This window comes from Chelonoidis abingdonii, chromosome 18, assembly GCF_003597395.2.
Source record: "Chelonoidis abingdonii isolate Lonesome George chromosome 18, CheloAbing_2.0, whole genome shotgun sequence".
NCBI lineage: Eukaryota > Metazoa > Chordata > Testudines > Testudinidae > Chelonoidis > Chelonoidis abingdonii.
Window position 1 is genome coordinate 11,610,700 of NC_133786.1, and position 16,717 is coordinate 11,627,416.

The window sequence follows — 16,717 nt, forward strand, 5'->3', positions numbered from 1 at the left end:
TCACAACATCCTCTGGCAAAGAGTTCCACAGGTTGAACTGTGTGTGTGTGAAGAATATTTCCTTTGTTGTTGTTTAAACCTGCTGCTATTAATTTCATTTGGTGACCTCTAGTTCTTGTGTATATGAGAAGAGTAAGATAACACTTCCTTATTTATTCTCACACACAACATGATTTAGATCATCATATCCCAGGTCGTCTTCAAGGAAAACCATATAATCTCTCTCAATGGAAGCATCATACCGGCAGTCTGTTGCACTGTGTGTGAACTTCCAACTCCAATTATCTTTTTTGGAGATGAGGCGACACCCAATCTTGCAGCACGATTCAAAGATATGGATGCACCATGGATTTATATAGAGGCAATATGATATTTTGTCTTATTATCTATCCTTCTTAAGATTTCCCAACAATTCTGTTTGCCTTTTTTGACTGCCTCCTGCACATTGAGTGGATATTTCATAGAATTCTTCCACAATGACTCCAAGATCGTCTTTCTTTGAGTGGGTAAAGCTATTTTAGACCCCCATATTTTATATGTATAGTTGGGATTATGTTTTCCAATGTGCATTACTTTACATTTATCAACATTGAATTTCATCTGCCATTTTGTTGCCCAGTCACCTAGTTTTCAGAGACCCTTTTGTAGCTCTTCACAGTCTGCCTGGGAATTAACTATTTTGGGTAATTTTGTATCATCTACAAATTTTGCCACCTCACTGTTTGCCCCTTTTTCAGATCATTAATGAATATGTTGAATAGGGACTGGGCCCAGTACAGACCTCTGGGGGACACCATTTTTTACCTCTCTCCATTATGAAAACTGACCATTTATTCCTACCCTTTGTTTCCTATCTTTTAACCAAGAAGCTGCTGGAATGCAAGCGGAGGGAGCAGGAAGCCATTTTTAAGTGTTCAGCAAGTAATGCACCTTTAAATGTGTAATTACAATGCATCTGCCAACTGTTTAGCTGTCCTTGGTCACGTCCCTTTAAAGATATGTTGACACTGCAGTTAGGAGGGGTGATTGCAGCACAAGTAGGCATGCCCAGGCTTGCCTGCTAAAAGGAGCAGCAAAATTGCAGCAGCCTGAGCTAGCGGCCTGAGGACAAGTCTGCCTTGTACCCTTGGTACGTACTCAGGTGGCTAGCCCATTCCACTAGCCGTGCTGTCCTGACTTCATAACTGTTTTTGGTGAGCTAGTTCAATCAAAACAAACTTGGGTTTGACTACATTTGCTGAAATCATACTGCAAATGCAATATAGATGTACCCCTTATAACAAATACTCTGAAATATATCAAGGCTCCCAAAGTCAAGGTTTCAAGGGGCCACTTTGGAAAACTTTGGCTGTAATTTCTCTGCACCCCCGTTGCTTCATTTGTGAATACTAAACTCACAGGGGGGTTGTGAGGATAAACCAATTAGGGCCAGATGGTAATATCCCTTATTAACCTGAGTAGTTTCACTGTCTTTCATATGACCTCTCATATTTATCCTGGGGTGAAAATGGAAAGGTACTAGTAACATCTCAAGTAACCAACTTTTTTTTTATTAAGTACTGGGAAAATTCAGCCAAAGCTGATTATAAAGAAGAGGGTGTGTGTGCACAGAAGCTATTTAGATTGCAAAATCATGCAATAAAATCAGGGAATGCAGAATTTGGGCTGTTCAATTATTGTGCCTTTTTCCAGCTCCCTCCCCCAGAATGTGATGAGTTAAATACAGTGTTAAATGACATATATCTATATAATGTAATACGTAATTCAGAGTTAAAGCCTAATTATTCTGTAACTGCTGTGAAATTTGCTTTACAAATGTCTCTCCTTTCCCCTCCTTTCCAATGTAGTGTAAATGCTGGCAATGACCATTTTCTTTTTTGTTGTTGAAGTGCCAAAGTTGAACTCATCAGTGACCTAAGTGGAAAAAAATGAAATGAATCCATTTGTTTCATTAGGATGATGCGTGTCCTGTGAAAAGCACTTGGAATTGGAATGTAAGGCAGACCACACTGGCTTTGTGCTGAGAGATGACTGGGAAAATGGATGTTGCTCTTTGGTTTTTAATGTACTGACTCTTGTTGTGAGTATATGAGTGTGTGTGACACACTCTGCTCTGATATGGGACATGGTACCACCACCAGCTAAGGGAGTTCTGCTTTAGTTTAAGGCTAGAGGCTTGTCCATTTGGATCTGGCAGATTAGGGTTCTGTGCTCAGTTTCCCAGGTGGATGGGTGTTACCTATATAGTCTTGGTTTGTTATTGTTTTTGAGGCCGCTTTTAGGAAACACACATCCTAAAAACACAAAATTCCCAGACCATATCAGACCCACGGCCCATCTAGTCTGGTATCTTGATCTCAAAAAATGGCAAGTAAGAGACGCTTGTGAGGAAGGTACACACATCCCCATAATGGACATTTATGGCGTAGCCTTCTGTGATGGGTGGCCCCCATCGCCTGGCAACATAGTGCAGCACTGCAATTAATTCTCTGCCTCAGCCCCGAGTGACTTTCAATAAGTCCAATGAGGCTTATGTATATTGAACAGTGCCCCTTCAGGGGTCTAGTTTATTTAACCTAAAGGCAGCACATTATACAGATAGGCCTCTACCCCAGGATCCTAGCTGGAGTGGGAAGGGGCTGAGTTAACCTTAGTCCATCAACTCCACTTACGTACAGGTCCCTTAGCAGTGAGGCTTTCTTGATTTGGAACCCCATTCTGCAGCCAGGGTCTCTTGTCATCAGCTGGGAGGGTCTCTCCTCTTGGGTCAAGGTCCCCACAGAGGTCGAACCATGACAACACAACAGCATATAATTCCTCTGATCTGGGGCTCCCGCTTCTGCTTAGTGAAGCCCTTCCATTGGGACCAAATTTTGCTGAGGCTTGGCATTTATAGCTCTTCTTTTCTGGACTCTCCCTAGTCTCCCTCCTGGATTGTACCACCATTTTTCTGAATGTATTTATGCATCTTATGCCTGGGAGTAGCACTGCATACTCAGTGCTCAGCTAAAATAATAAAGGTTCAGGCACCACTATCAAGTATTCCCTTGAAGAGGACACATTTGTTATGGCTTTGTGTCACTCCTCCTTCATTCAGCTTTATGTTGCCTGAAGGGAAGGAGTAATAGGCTGCTCTCAGAAATGTCACTGTTTCTTTCTCTATTACAGTAAATACAATAACTGCAGAAAAATCACTGATAAACCACACTCTAAATACTTGTGAAATACAAGGTGAACAGGATAGGTCAGATCCTCAGCTGGTGTAAAACGAGGTAGTCTCTTTCACTTTAATGGATCTATGCCTATTTATACTAAACGAGTATCTGGCCCCATAATTTTGGCTAATCCCTGTGTGCGGTGGCATCCCACTTAACAATCAATAGTCTCAACAACTGGAGAACATTCTTTAAGGGTTTTTTGAAAAACCCAAACTTATGTTGTACTTTAAGATGTTGTCTGTGGTACATCCAGGAGCGGTGCCAGGGTTCCTTCCGCATTCCTGGTCGTTGGCGGCAATTCTGCGGCAGGGGGGTCCTTCCGCGCTCCCGGTCTTTGGGGCACTTCGGCGGTGGGTCCCGGAGCGAGTGAAGGACCCGCCACAGAATTGCCAACGACAACCCAGAGCGCGGAAGGACCCCCCGCCGCTGAATTGCCGCCGAGGGTGGCAAAATGCCGCCCTCCCAAATCCTGGTGCCCTAGCGGTCGCCTAAATGGAAGCGCCGGCCCTGGGTACATCTACACTAAAACCTGCAGCAAAGCCATGGCTGGCCTGGGTCATCTGATTTGGGCTTAAGGCTATAAACATAGACATTTGGGGTCAGATAGGGACCCTGGGTTCTGTGGCCCTCCCAGCTCATGGTATCTCATAGGCTGAGCCCAAATGTCTGTGCTGAACGTTTATAGCCCTGCGAGGCCAAGTCAGCTGATCCAAGCCAGCTGCAGGTTTTTTATTGTAGTGTAGTTGAACCTCATATCGCAGGAAGTCCTGATTCAACCAGTACATTGACAATTGCAAGGGCAAGAGAGGTGCCAGAGAATATTTTGTTTGCCAAGTTTCCTTTTTCAGATGTAATTTATTCTCTAGTCTTGCTGTAAAAATTTAAATTTGAATCTATTTGTTGTCTGTGGCTGAAGCTTTTTTGATTCATGTATATTACCTTGGTGATGCTAAGTCAAATTCATCATAGCAAAATCCATACACTAATAATAGCTGGCTCTTATACAACACTTTTCATTAGTAAATCCCAAAGCACTTACAATGGAGGGCAGGGTCATTACCCCTGTGTTACAGATGGGGAAACAGATGCAGAGAGATGTAAAGTGACTTGCTCAAGGTCACCCAGAAGCAAAACCAGGAACAGAACTCAGCTCTCCAGAGTTCACAATCCAATGCACTCTTTACTAGGCCACATACTTCTTCCCCATTATAGCAAATCCTATATTTAAAGAAGCTAGCGTAGACTTTCATTGGTGTTCATCTGTACTTTAGTTTTCATGCATCCAGATGCATTCTGGGGATGGTACAAACTAGTAGGCTCTGTATTAGTGGGAGTACAGGATCAGTAAGTTAACTCAGTATTTTTTTCTCTTGTTTGTGCACACTTCGTGTGATTTAAACAAACCATATGGGCAGTGATAATCATGTCTCATAGATTAAATATGGTTGAGAGCATCCGGAGTGCTAAAGGAACTTGTCTTGGTGACTTGATAGGAAGTATTTCACCTACTGAGTTAGTACTGAACTAGCGCTGCTGTGTGTTGTGAGCAGGCACTGTGCTGTTATTAATACCTTGTCACAGTTCTTTAGCTGGTGTAAATATGAGAAGTTACACCAGCTCAGGATCTGGCCCCAAGTATTAGATGAAAGATGATATTCAAAGCCAGAAGGGACAATTATATTGTGTAGTCTGACCTCCTGTATAACACGGGCCAGTCACCTGGTTACTACTGTATTGAGTCTAATAACTCATGTTTGGATGCCTTTCTGGCAGACATGCTTTAGTCAATTTTTATATGGATGTATGTCCTAGAGATTTTTTGCCATTAATAATTCCAAGGCACCTCAGTATTCCGCCCAACTTCCAAATTGCGTGTTTTCAATCTGCCTCCTTAAAATTCCTCCTGCAACTTTAATTTGGTATGATAGTCGTCACTTCCTGCCCTAACCTGTCCTCACCCACATTCCCAACCTTCACAAAATAGCTTTAATTTTTATCTCGCTAAAGAGCATAGCAACCAAAGATCTGAGCAACCAGAACAATCATCATAATGATGATACCAGCAGAGCCAACTCTAGGCATAAGCAGACTAAGGCCGTGTCTACAGGTTTTGCTGGCATAAGGGGTAATGTGCACAGAGACATAGCTACTGCTACTCGTTGGGGGTGGTTTAATTATGTCGACCGGAGAGCTTGCTCCCGTTGGCACAAAGTGGCTACGTGAGAGATCTTACAGTGGTGCAGCTGTGCTGCTGTAAGGTCTCTAGCATAGACATAGCCTAAGCAATAACTTAGGGCCCCGAGCAGCTCAAGGGAATCCCCCATTTGCTTTTAGTATGTGTTGTGTGTGTGTGGGGGCGTCCAAAATATTCCTGCTTAGGGCCCCCAGTATTCAAGCACCACCACCATAAATGGCATCTGGTGGGAAATACTTCATTGTTAACACCAGGCATAATTGTAGTGCCCAGCCTGGCCTCTGGTAAGCACTTACAGGTAGATACTAGCTCCCCATATGGTAGTGCTGGCACATTCAGTAGTGCCTGCTGTTTGCATATGGGAGAAAAAATCATGAAGGAACTCAAATCCCCCAGGCAAGAAGATGCTGTAAATAGTGTGGCCAAGTTTCAGACTCTCACAGTTCAGTGGGACAGGATCCAAGCTTATCTGGTGTCAGGAGAAGGAAGCATTTTATGCATCCTAGACACACTGCCTCAGCTGGATTTACTAGCTCTGGAAAGAGCACATGCTGAGCTCTCAGCAGAGTGGCAACGTCTGAAGCAACAATTGTTCCTCAGTGGATCTTGCGGAGTGTGCGCTGGTGGGCTCTCTCACCACCCCAGATCGAATTGATGCCATGCCGGATTGTGTTCCAGGCTCTCGCCTCAGGGCACAATTTATTGGTTAAACAGAATTTAGGCATAATCTCAAAATAAAGTAGTTCCTCTGCCCAATATGGGCTGCTTTCCCCTCACCTCTCGCAGCCCTTCGAGGTCCTTGACCTGACCCAGGGACTTCTGTTCCTTGCATTCTCACTCAGCTTGCCTGCCTGGGTGTCACATAATAGCGAGCTTCTTTCCACAGCCACCAGTCCTAGTACAGGAACTCAACTTCCTGCTCCTGCAGTTTCTCCAGCCCAGCTGAGTTCTTGCTGGCCTTTTTAAGGACCAGGTACTCCTCAGGCTATCACCTGAACCCCTTGCCGGACAGGCTCAGCAGAGAGGCAGCTTATTGATCACAGGTGGAGCTAGGCCCATTTCCCGTTAATGGGGCCAGTCACTCTGTGACAATGAGGAGCACTTAGCTAAACTTGAGGTAACGTCACTGCCTAATTATAAACACTGCATCATTGGCCTGCGGGGGGCTGGATAGCTTCCAAATGCCAAATAATTCAAGAGAAAATCATTTTTTGGACTCGAATGTCCCATGTCATTTTTCTTTCAAGAAGAAAATTGGAGATGGAACGCATTCCACTCGGAGAGAGGATTCATCTGCAAGCTAGGCCAACGCTCTGTTAAATAAGTCACCGTGCCAAGTGCTTATGGGTAATTAAGCATGAAGGGAATCGGCAGTCTGCTCCCTTCATTGTGTCTCACAGGCTGCGTATTTGCAATATGCCTTCAGAGTTGTAGCACTCAAATAGAAAATGGGCCCTGGACATACAGCCCCACAAGGGACTCAGTTTATCAGTAACATTACTGGAACATCAGAGGTCTTTGTGTGACTGCGGCATTACAGCTCTTGCTCTTCATGCACTGATTCTCTCACTGTGGCGCTTTAAAGAAAAATAAACTCGTTTGCCCTGGTAACTCCTATTGTAGTGAACGAGGACCACTATCTAACACAGGGATCGGCAACCTTTGGCACGCGGCTCACCAGGGTAAGCATGTCCCTCATCCTGTGCCGCTTCCCACCACCCCCATCGGCCTGGAGCGGCGAACCACGGCCAGTGGGAGCTGCGATCGGCCGAACCTGTGGATGCGGCAGGAAAACAAACCGGCCTGCTGGGGTGCTTACCCTGGTGAGCTGTGTGCCAGAGGTTTCCAATTCCTGATGTAACACCTCTTCATGCCTTGGGCTTAATGGCACTATAGTAAGTGGCAACAGGAATTTCATATAGTTCTGTTGGATGGTTGCGATGCACAGCTAGGAATAGGGTGACCAGATGTCCCTATTTTATAGGGACAGTCCCAATTTTTGGGTCTTTTTCTTATATAGGCTCCTATTTCCCCCCACCCCCGTCCTGATTTTCACATTTGCTGTCTGGTCATCCTGGCTAGGAAGAAAAAGTTGGAAAGAGAGTCCAGGCTTAGAATCCAGTGCATTTGTCTGCTTTTGTTGCCCTCATAAAGTCACTTGTGAAGGCAGGCTTTGTTGTGTGAAATGGAAATGTAGCAATGGGAAACCTCCTTTGGTCTGTGTGTTTAGTTTTGGTTAGCAGAGCGTAGATACTTATCCAAGCCATGTTAACATTTCTTAACGTATGTTAGTATTTCTTGGTTTGATACAGGGCACAAATACAGCAAGACTTGCCTTTGTTGTGGATCTTTCTCTTATAACCGTGAACAACAATAGGAAATGCAGAGAGGTATGAATTCAACTTCTGAAATCCAGTTTCTGTTCCAGGCAAGGGATTCAGACGTGTTCTTAGTTGATCCAAACTAGTGCAAACCTAACCCAATACAACAGTGGTTAAAAAAGATCCCTAATTGTAAGCTGCAAAGTTCAGGAAGTTTTTTGGATCCAGAGTATTGGTTCACCCAGTACAGAGATAAGATCTGGATCCAATCTCTTCCAGAGTTGGGAGTTATTCACACAGAAAGTTCAGGTTCAGCCCATCTCCAGTTTCAAATGCAGGTCCCTATTCATTTCTAGAGAACTCCACTGAAGTTCATGGAGTTAATCAGGGATGAATTTGGCCCATAGAATTTGTAAATTCTAATTACAGGGTTGCCAACTCTTGCAATTTTATCCTTTTTGCAGTTTTAGAGAATTTTTATACAGCAGCTGGAAGGGTGCTTCCCAGCAAAGGTAGACATGCATGTGTCTAGCTCTCCTGGAGCTAGCATGCTAAAAATAACTGTGTGGCCATGGCGGCCTGGCTCACGGTTTGGGCTTGCTTGCCTAAATATGTACGCAAAGGGTTGAGCAAGGAACTACTGCCTGTGTTGCTGTGGCTAGGTTTAGTGCACTAGAGCATAGTTAGCACATCTGTCCAGCTGCAGTGTAGACATACCCTTGGTGGGAGTCTCATGCTATTTGGTGTTTTTACTAAAGCCTCAGCTCCTGGAGTCATGAGACTATCAATTTTCATTTAAAAAAGAGTAAAAGCAGCAAAGAGTCCTGTGGCACCTTATAGACTAACAGACGTTTTGGAGCATGAGCTTTTTGCATGCATCCGACGAAGTGGGTATTTACCCACGAAAGCTCATGCTCGTGCTCCAAAACGTCTATTAGTCTATAAGGTGCCACAGGACTCTTTGCTGCTTTTACAGATCCAGATTAACACGGCTACCCCTCTGATACTTAAAAAAGAGTACGTTTCTGGGCCTTACGGTTGTGGAGAAAAACTGGAAAATGTGACCCAAGTGTAGCCTAAATTCTCAAAATCCAGACAGTAAATAAAAAGACTCCCCCACGTTATTATTAGGTTTTTAAAAATCATAATTTTAAAGCCAATTTTATGATTTTTGGGGGGAGGGGAAGAGGTTTGATTTATGATGTTTTGAACACTTGAAGATGGCAATATTGTAATTATTAAAGTGCCAGCAATGTGCTCCATCCTGTAGAGGTTATTGAAGCAGACAGAGCTTGCTGTCTGATGCCCCTGTCTCATTTTCGTTGAAGGTAATGGCAAATTCCCCTGGACTAAAAAAGGAGCAGGATTGAGCCCTAAATATTTAACTAAATCAGAAGGGAGTATTGTGTCTCTGGCTAATCCATTCCTATGCTAACTTAAGTAAGAGCTGTAGGGGAACCTACAGCTCTAACTCTGTATGATGCATTTCAGCAGGAAATATTTTCCTTATTTTAAAGCAAGTTTGAGAGGAATAGATTTGAAAGAAAATTGACTTGTGATCAGCGCATTTAACCATTATTTTAATGTTGATCCAGTTTTATTTTCTTAGGGGAGAGTGTCACTTTAGCTGAAGCGTAAAGCAAACTCTACCAAGTGTAGAAAAAAATTCACCCTGATGTGTCCTGTTTGACAAACTGACCTGCGGGTCACAACCTGAGTTTATTGATCTGTGGGGCCTTGTCTGGGTATTGGGCCTGTTTTCTGGACTTTGGTTGCAGCTGCATTCCTGACTTCTGAAAGAGTAGGGGGTGTGGACTTCCACTAGGAGTAACCACTGGGAAGGAAGTAATGTTCATTAAGTGTGTTTCATGCAGAGGCAATGCAGGACTAAGCATGCTCAGTGTAAAAGCCTGTCAAGCCCTGTGTTTGAACTCGCTCCAGAATACTGGATTTACTTTTCACAAGGAAAGAATACCTGACTGGATTGCATTTTTCCTTCTTTCTTCTCTGTAGTAACCAGAAGATTGGAAACAGTATTCTTTTATGATCAGTTCAGTCTCAGTAATACAATGTTTGCTTGAATGCAAGTATAACTATTCCAATGGAGAAAGAAGGGGAAACTTTGCTACCTGCGAAGTGAAGACTTCTTCTTAGGTCAGTAAAGAGGACGAATAGAAACTATGTTTTCCAAGTACCTTTGGCAGTAGTTTAATGTTTTTTTCCAACCCCCCCCCCTCCTCAAATATTTTAATATAAATTATATCAAACTTCTTTAAAAGTTAATTTTCTAAGCTAAACAGCAGCTTTATTGTTATTCAATGTCTCTAATAAGATAAACCTGTTTTACATGAAAATGCTGTGACAAAAGTTTATTTATTTCTTTTTTTTGTTTTGTTGGTGGATAAACTCCCACTTCTGAAAACTTGATACTGTTGACCTTAGCAGGTCTTTTTAAAAAAAGTGTGCGAAAAGCTTAGCTCTTTGCTTCTATGCTGCAGGTTTAGAGTTTTTAAAAGGATATTCTCCCTATCCCTGCAGCTGAAAATAGGACACATTTTTGAAAAATAAACTCTGTTTTGTCAAGCAATTCTTGTGGTTAGTTCATATGGTCATTTTCCAGTCTGAATGTAGATGTTTTGCATATTAATATATGACTCTAGTTCAGTCTGTGAAATTTATTATTTATTTTGTTGCCAGGAGGTGGGAGGAGATTTTGCTTTAAAAAAAAAAAGGTTTAGAATAGTGGCTGGTTGCATTTTGAAATGATTTAAGAAGTTTACAGGTTTTTGTTTAAGAGCTTACTTAGAAGTTCCATCTACTGAGATTTTAAAACACAACTTTTGTAGAGGGGAAAGAATATTTTTCTTGATATGTTGTACTGTCTAGTGGGGAGTTTTCTAAGTATAGGCCAAGTGTTCAAGGAAGAAAATGACTATTAAATAAGAGGTAGACCCAAATAATACAGAGTTTAAAAAGGTATCTTTAGTCTGTGGCTATCCTGGACAGATTAGAAATTGTGTTTTCATTTAGTAGCTAGTGCTGATAAACTCTCATTTCAAATGTACTACAGAGAGGAGATTTTTCTTACCAAAATTGAACATTAAAGTTAGTAACTGGGGAAGCTATGTACAGCACTGACTATAAAAATTATATTTTGGAAGTGTCTTTTAACTCTTAATGTAATCCAGGAAATAAATGAGGACTGTGCTTATGCAGAAGGAAAATTACTTTGTTGTAAAGTATTTTTTCTGTTATCTAGTAGTTCTAAGTGTGGAATTGTTTCTCCTTGGGGAAAAAAAACCATAGCTCAGCAGAAGGAAGGTTATTGATAGATTAGGAATGGCATGTACTGTTTTTGGGCTAGAAGTGCACGAGTCTTACTACTGAGTGATTGTAAGTAAAAAATGCAGCTTCGTATAGAATAAGTCAGCAGCTTTATTTTCCAGTAGCAGGGGTGGAGTGTAGAGTGGAAATGATGGGATTATCTGACTTGTTTCTTTTTGTTCTTTCAATTGATTTGCATTGGGGTCACCTGCTACCTGCAGAACAAGAGAGAGGCAAGCATATGTGGAGCCAAACAAAAGGAATGTGAAAATGACCAGACCTGAAGCACTTGGAGCCTTTCTCTTTTCACTGTTCTTCGCTTTAGTTTCAAGGAAGTATTTGGCTGGAAAGAGGACAGGAAAACTCATCTAGATGCACCCCTTCCTGTGGTTTAGCAAGCTCATGGAGTCAGTGTGGTCTACTGGACTTGGGAGACCTGGGTTGTATGGCTGTGTGGCTGGAGCAGGTCATTTCTGCCGCTTTGTGCCTCAGTTTCCCCATCTGTAAAATGGGGATAGTGACATTTAGACACTTTTTTTGTAAAGTTCTGAGACCTTTTGATGAAAGGTGTTTTATATTTGCAGAGCAGAGAGGCTTATGATGCAAACATTCATAACCGGATTTGGACTTCAAAGACTGCTAACTTTGAGGTTCTTCAGCTCCACAGATTTGGCTCAGGTCATTTTAGTGATAGGGATCATTTGCAAAATTCTGATGTAGGCACAAACAGCCCCTCCTTTCCATCACCGCTCCCCCTTACAACTTGAGTGAGTTCAGATCCAGACATTCATGTTGGACCCATCTCTAGTGCAAGACAGAAATCATCTTTGGATGATTGCAACCCATCTCTATGTCTAAGATTTAGCAACTAGTAGGGTCATAGTTCTTTTCCATCAATAACATCTATTAGAATATTGAGTTCATTTCCCCCCAACAAGGGAAACCCCAACACTAGATGACCCCCAATCTGTTTAAAGGGATGATGTTCATTTCCCATTCACCACAGTCCCCCCAAACTTTTCTCTCTCCTGTTTTTCACACTACAGATGTACTGGTGCTTTTATTCTGCATATGAACTTAAAGTCTCTGTTTAAAAAAATGTGGCCATAATTTCTTGAGTACCCAAACCTTTCCAAGCTCTCACCCATATCCGGTGCTATTTAGAGCCAACAATGTATTCAGTGTATGTCACTCTCTTTCTGTTCGTCTGCTCTCACACTCATGCAGTGAGTCTTGGATTGCTGAACAATTTAAATGGGGAAGGTGCTATAATGCAGTTCTTCACTCTAATTCCCATCTGTGATCCTGCTCATTCGCCCTCCTTAAAATTTGGGGCAAGTCTTTTTAAACGGCCACCCAGAAGTGAATGTTTGATGGAGAAGTAGGAGTAGCAGAAACACGGGATGTTCCATGCTACCTCAAAGCAGCAAGTTACATTTGCTTTGAGAATGGTCAGCATCCTGGGGTAGAGTGGGATGGGATAGAAACACAATGGCCTAAAGTTTCAGAGGTGACTAATGATTGTGGGTACCCATCCCCAAACTCTTTAAAGGGACCTGATTTCAAGAAGGCCAGTGCTCAGCACTTTCTGACAATTCAGACCCTTTTGAAGGGTCCCAGTTTGGGCACTCAAAAAATGAGGCATCGAAAATTACAAGTCACTTTTGAAAACCAGGCCCAACATACCTACATCTCTGGGGAGGTCCCCTTGTACAGTTGGTGCTTTTGGAGCAGATCATGGAAAATGTCATACTTTCAGACAATTAGAAACATACGGGAATATGGTGAAGGCTCTCAGTATCTCCAAGCATCCCGGGGGTAGATGGCATAGCTTTGCTTATTCTGTTTAGAGTCCAATACAGTGTAATCTTGAGCAGCTGTTGCGAATTGGCTCAGCAAACCTTTCTTTGTCAGATTTGCCTACCGTCATGAAAGGGCTGGGGCAGAAATGCAGTGCCACATCTCTTATCGCATCTAAAGTAGCATTGCTAGGCACAGTCCTTTCTGCAGTATTCGGGCAGGAATGGGGAATCTTGCCCTGTACTTCTGTCCTTATTCAGAGGACCCTTCTTAAGGCTCCTGAGCCGAGCTGCAGGAAGCATTTTTGTGTTCATTTGTATTTCCAGCCTCCGTTCTGATTTTGATTGAGACTGATTATTCTCATCCTCCTTATCAAACCCATGAGTGTGCCCCTTTCTTCCATCACCATCCCCCCACACCCCATAGGAATGCAAAGACTGGGAGGTGGGGAAAACTTGAGAACCAGAAGTGGGAGCATCCTTAGAAGGTTATATTGAGCTATTCTGCCACCCATTTACTACAGATCCTAGTATTTCCTCTGAAGCCTGCATCACAAGCTAGAACGTATACAAGCAAAGCTTTTCTATGAATACTGCTATGCTTATGTTATTGGCTTCCCTCACTGTAGCACATTTATATAATTGGGTTGGTAGACCAGCTTAACCAAAAGAGGAAAGAATTTGTATCCCATGCCCCTCAGTTACTGAAATTAATTCCCTGAGCCAGAGGCATCAGCACCCCAGGACTAGCCAGAGCTCTGTGCGCTGTTACCGATCAGAGTAAAGTTTAGCTGTATCAGTTCATCGTGGACTAGCAGGAGCAAGGAGCATTATGGAGCCTTGTCAGAGAGAGCCTGTCCACATTAGGAGACAGAAGGGGACAATATGGGACTAATCTCCCAAGGGCAGCCTTGTCTAAGCTGAAGACACAGATTTTCTTCACAGTGTTAGAGAGAGACTGAAAGTATAGTCACATCACTGCTGTCTGGGGTTGGGACATAGGATGGGGCAGTGACCAGAACCAAAATGCTAAAGTTCAGTGCTTTATTTGTGTTATTTTATGAAAAAAATGTGTTTATTCTTTCAGGTTGCAGTGGAGATAAAGGCAATTATATTTACAGTATTGTCCACAGACTTCATAAATGTAAGTACCTAGTTCAGAGTTATATTGTGTTTCAATATGGGCAGAAGTTTTGATTCCAATTACCAAAGGACAATACACCTGAGCAGGACAGGTGCCCCAACTCCCATGGACTTTTAATAGGAGTTAGGTGTGTGACCAATTTTAGGAGCCTTTGAAAATACCACTAGGTTCCTATCTGCATCTTTAGGTGCCTAAAGACCTTTGTAAATCTGGCCCTAAGTCTCACTGACTTTCCATAGATCTTAGGCTCTTAAGTGCCTAAGTCATTTTTGATAATAGGACTTAAGGTTCCCTAAGTCACTTAGGTGGTTTTCCTGATTTTGCCTAGCCGCTTTAAAATAACAAGTGAAAAGAAAATGAATGTAACAAACGGTTTTTGCTGCTGTTAATGGCTTCTTCATTCAAAAAGGAGTTTGACAGACGAGTCAATAGCACAGCAGTATAAACCAGCTACTGAAAACTAGACCTCCAAAATTCAGGTTCAGATCTGTATCGCTAGAACCTGCAAAGTTCAGGAGTGTTTGGATCCAGGATTGTAATTTGGCCCATTATAGTGGGGAAAAATAGTTGTGAAATTTATTTCTGCTTCCATTTTGGAACTCTGAACCCTCCCAAAGTTCAGGGGTCTGGGGCTTTGGTTTAGCCATTTTAGAGGTAGGAAACCACTTCAAAATTTGGGACTAAATTCAGTGCTAATATTGTCCCTTTGCATCTAAAAATTTGCAAGTATCTGAATCCTGGGACTTTGATCTGGGCCATATCCCTAGCAAAAAATGTGTGGTGAAATATCCTGCATTGACACATAAAGACTTGAAAGAACAGGTGTCTTTTCTGAACCTCTTCTCTACTGCTCTCAGGGTTCAGGTGGTTGAATAAATGAGCATTGTGTTCACCAGGCAGCAGGGTTTAGGGTTGTTCTCAAGTGCCTTTGTTTGTGTGTATGTAAAGCCATCAATGCATCATTCCTTCTGCTTCAGCTGTTTGCGACTCCCATTTTCTCTATTGATTTTACGCAGAAGTAGTGCCCTGGAAGGTGTGACCTGTCTCTCTGGCTAATTTATTTCTGTCATGCTTGTAGAATTTGGGGAGGATGGCGATGGCAGTGGGGAAGGGGACAATGAATTCAAGATGTGGACTATAAATCCAAGCTCTGAAACCCTCACAGATTTCCAGTATCTCAAAGTGCCCCCCCTACCATCCCCAAATCCCATAGTTTGTATTCTACAGAGTTTGAGATAAAAAGGGAAATCAAATTCACATAACTAATAAGGCAAATCACTCTGGGATGAACTCTTCTTGGTGACGTATGTCAGGGCTAATATTTATTCAAAGTCTGCTAGATTTCAAAACTGTTTTTTAAACTGTCTAGTTTATGGACTTGAACCGAAAGCCCAGATCTGAACTCCCTAAAGCTTCCTTTAATCTGAGCATCGCTACTTGAACTCATCTGTATTTATTTCATAGGGCATGGAGGAGTTGGATTTTATTTGGTGCTGAAAATTCACTTTGGCCTAGAGTGGTGGTGTCTGAAAGATATGCAGTTGTTTTTATTGTAATATTGTAATTAGGATTGTTTGTGCAATGGGCACAAATGTTAATCTTCTCTGTCGTAGCTTTCTTTTGTTTATAATCAATGAAATGACATTTGCATTAGATATGTGAGTAAAAGCCTATGCTACAAGTCTATAAATAATTATGGGCAGATTCGGTCCCCCTTGCTTACGATGACTAGTTAGTGACTTTCTCTCTGAATAGTCTTTTGGAAATAATGGTCCTTGCTCTCAGATGTAGTGCTGAATAACACAACTTAGTCCCAGTGATTTCCCTGAATTTTGCAAAAGAGCAGTGAACTTTTTGGCTCTGACTGAAATCACGTGACATTCATGGCAGTGTCATGATTTCAGCAGGCAACTAGGAGGAACTCAGCAATTTAGACTTAAGTTTTGCTTGGAGTTTCTGAGTTGATGAGAACCCAGAATGCCAATAGAGGCACCACGAGTTTAAGAGTCAAAATCCAAGCGTGAGCCCCAGGGGAAGCAAAAGTGCTGCCTATTCTGTAGCTTTAGGGACCAGTTCTGAGAACATTTACTACCAGGCTTAGACCTTACTGCTGTGAGTTATTCCAATGATGCCACCCATGGAGTTAAGTTTTCAGTTAGATGCAAAGTGATCCAGAGTTCAGGGTCGTTTGGATCCAGGGGTTTGTCTGGGCCCACCACAATGCAAAGTTCTGAGCCTGGCCCACGGTTGCTGAAAGCTCAGTGAAACTTTCAGCAAACCTGGTGTGGGGATTAGGTTTGTAATACAAGATAAATCCTGGTGACCATCACTTGGCTTTGGGATGCAGTGAACCCATTTCACACGGTCACAAATACTTTGTTGCAAACATCTCTCACAATAAACTATCTTGCACATTTGTAGAGAGCCTTTTGCTGTAAGACTGACATCGGAGTGGGAAGCATGTATTTTGGGGAAAATTTTGAAGGCAAAGATGAACATTTGATGCAAGGTTAAGATGGCTGTTCCCAGCATATGGGGACAAAACCAGACACTTAGAGTAGAACATGTCTCATGGTAGTTCTCTGCCTGCCTTGCAGCAAACATGACATACAGATACAAACTCTGTCAACACATGTAAGTTATGAGTCATATCACTAAGTGGCTACGACCATGCATCCAGGTGGATAGGCTCCCACTATCTCAGCATTTGTGTTTCA

General features: G+C 42.5%; 1 long non-coding RNA gene across 1 annotated transcript in view; it reads left to right on the top strand.

The window, feature by feature from the left end:
• Positions 1-13,941: 13,941 nt before the first annotated feature.
• Positions 13,942-16,717, top strand: part of LOC142047914 (uncharacterized) — an 81,585-nt gene continuing 78,809 nt past the window's right edge. Inside the window, exon 1 of the long non-coding RNA XR_012657239.1 lies at positions 13,942-14,000. This is a non-coding gene — a long non-coding RNA (uncharacterized LOC142047914). The remainder of the gene's footprint in view (positions 14,001-16,717) is intronic.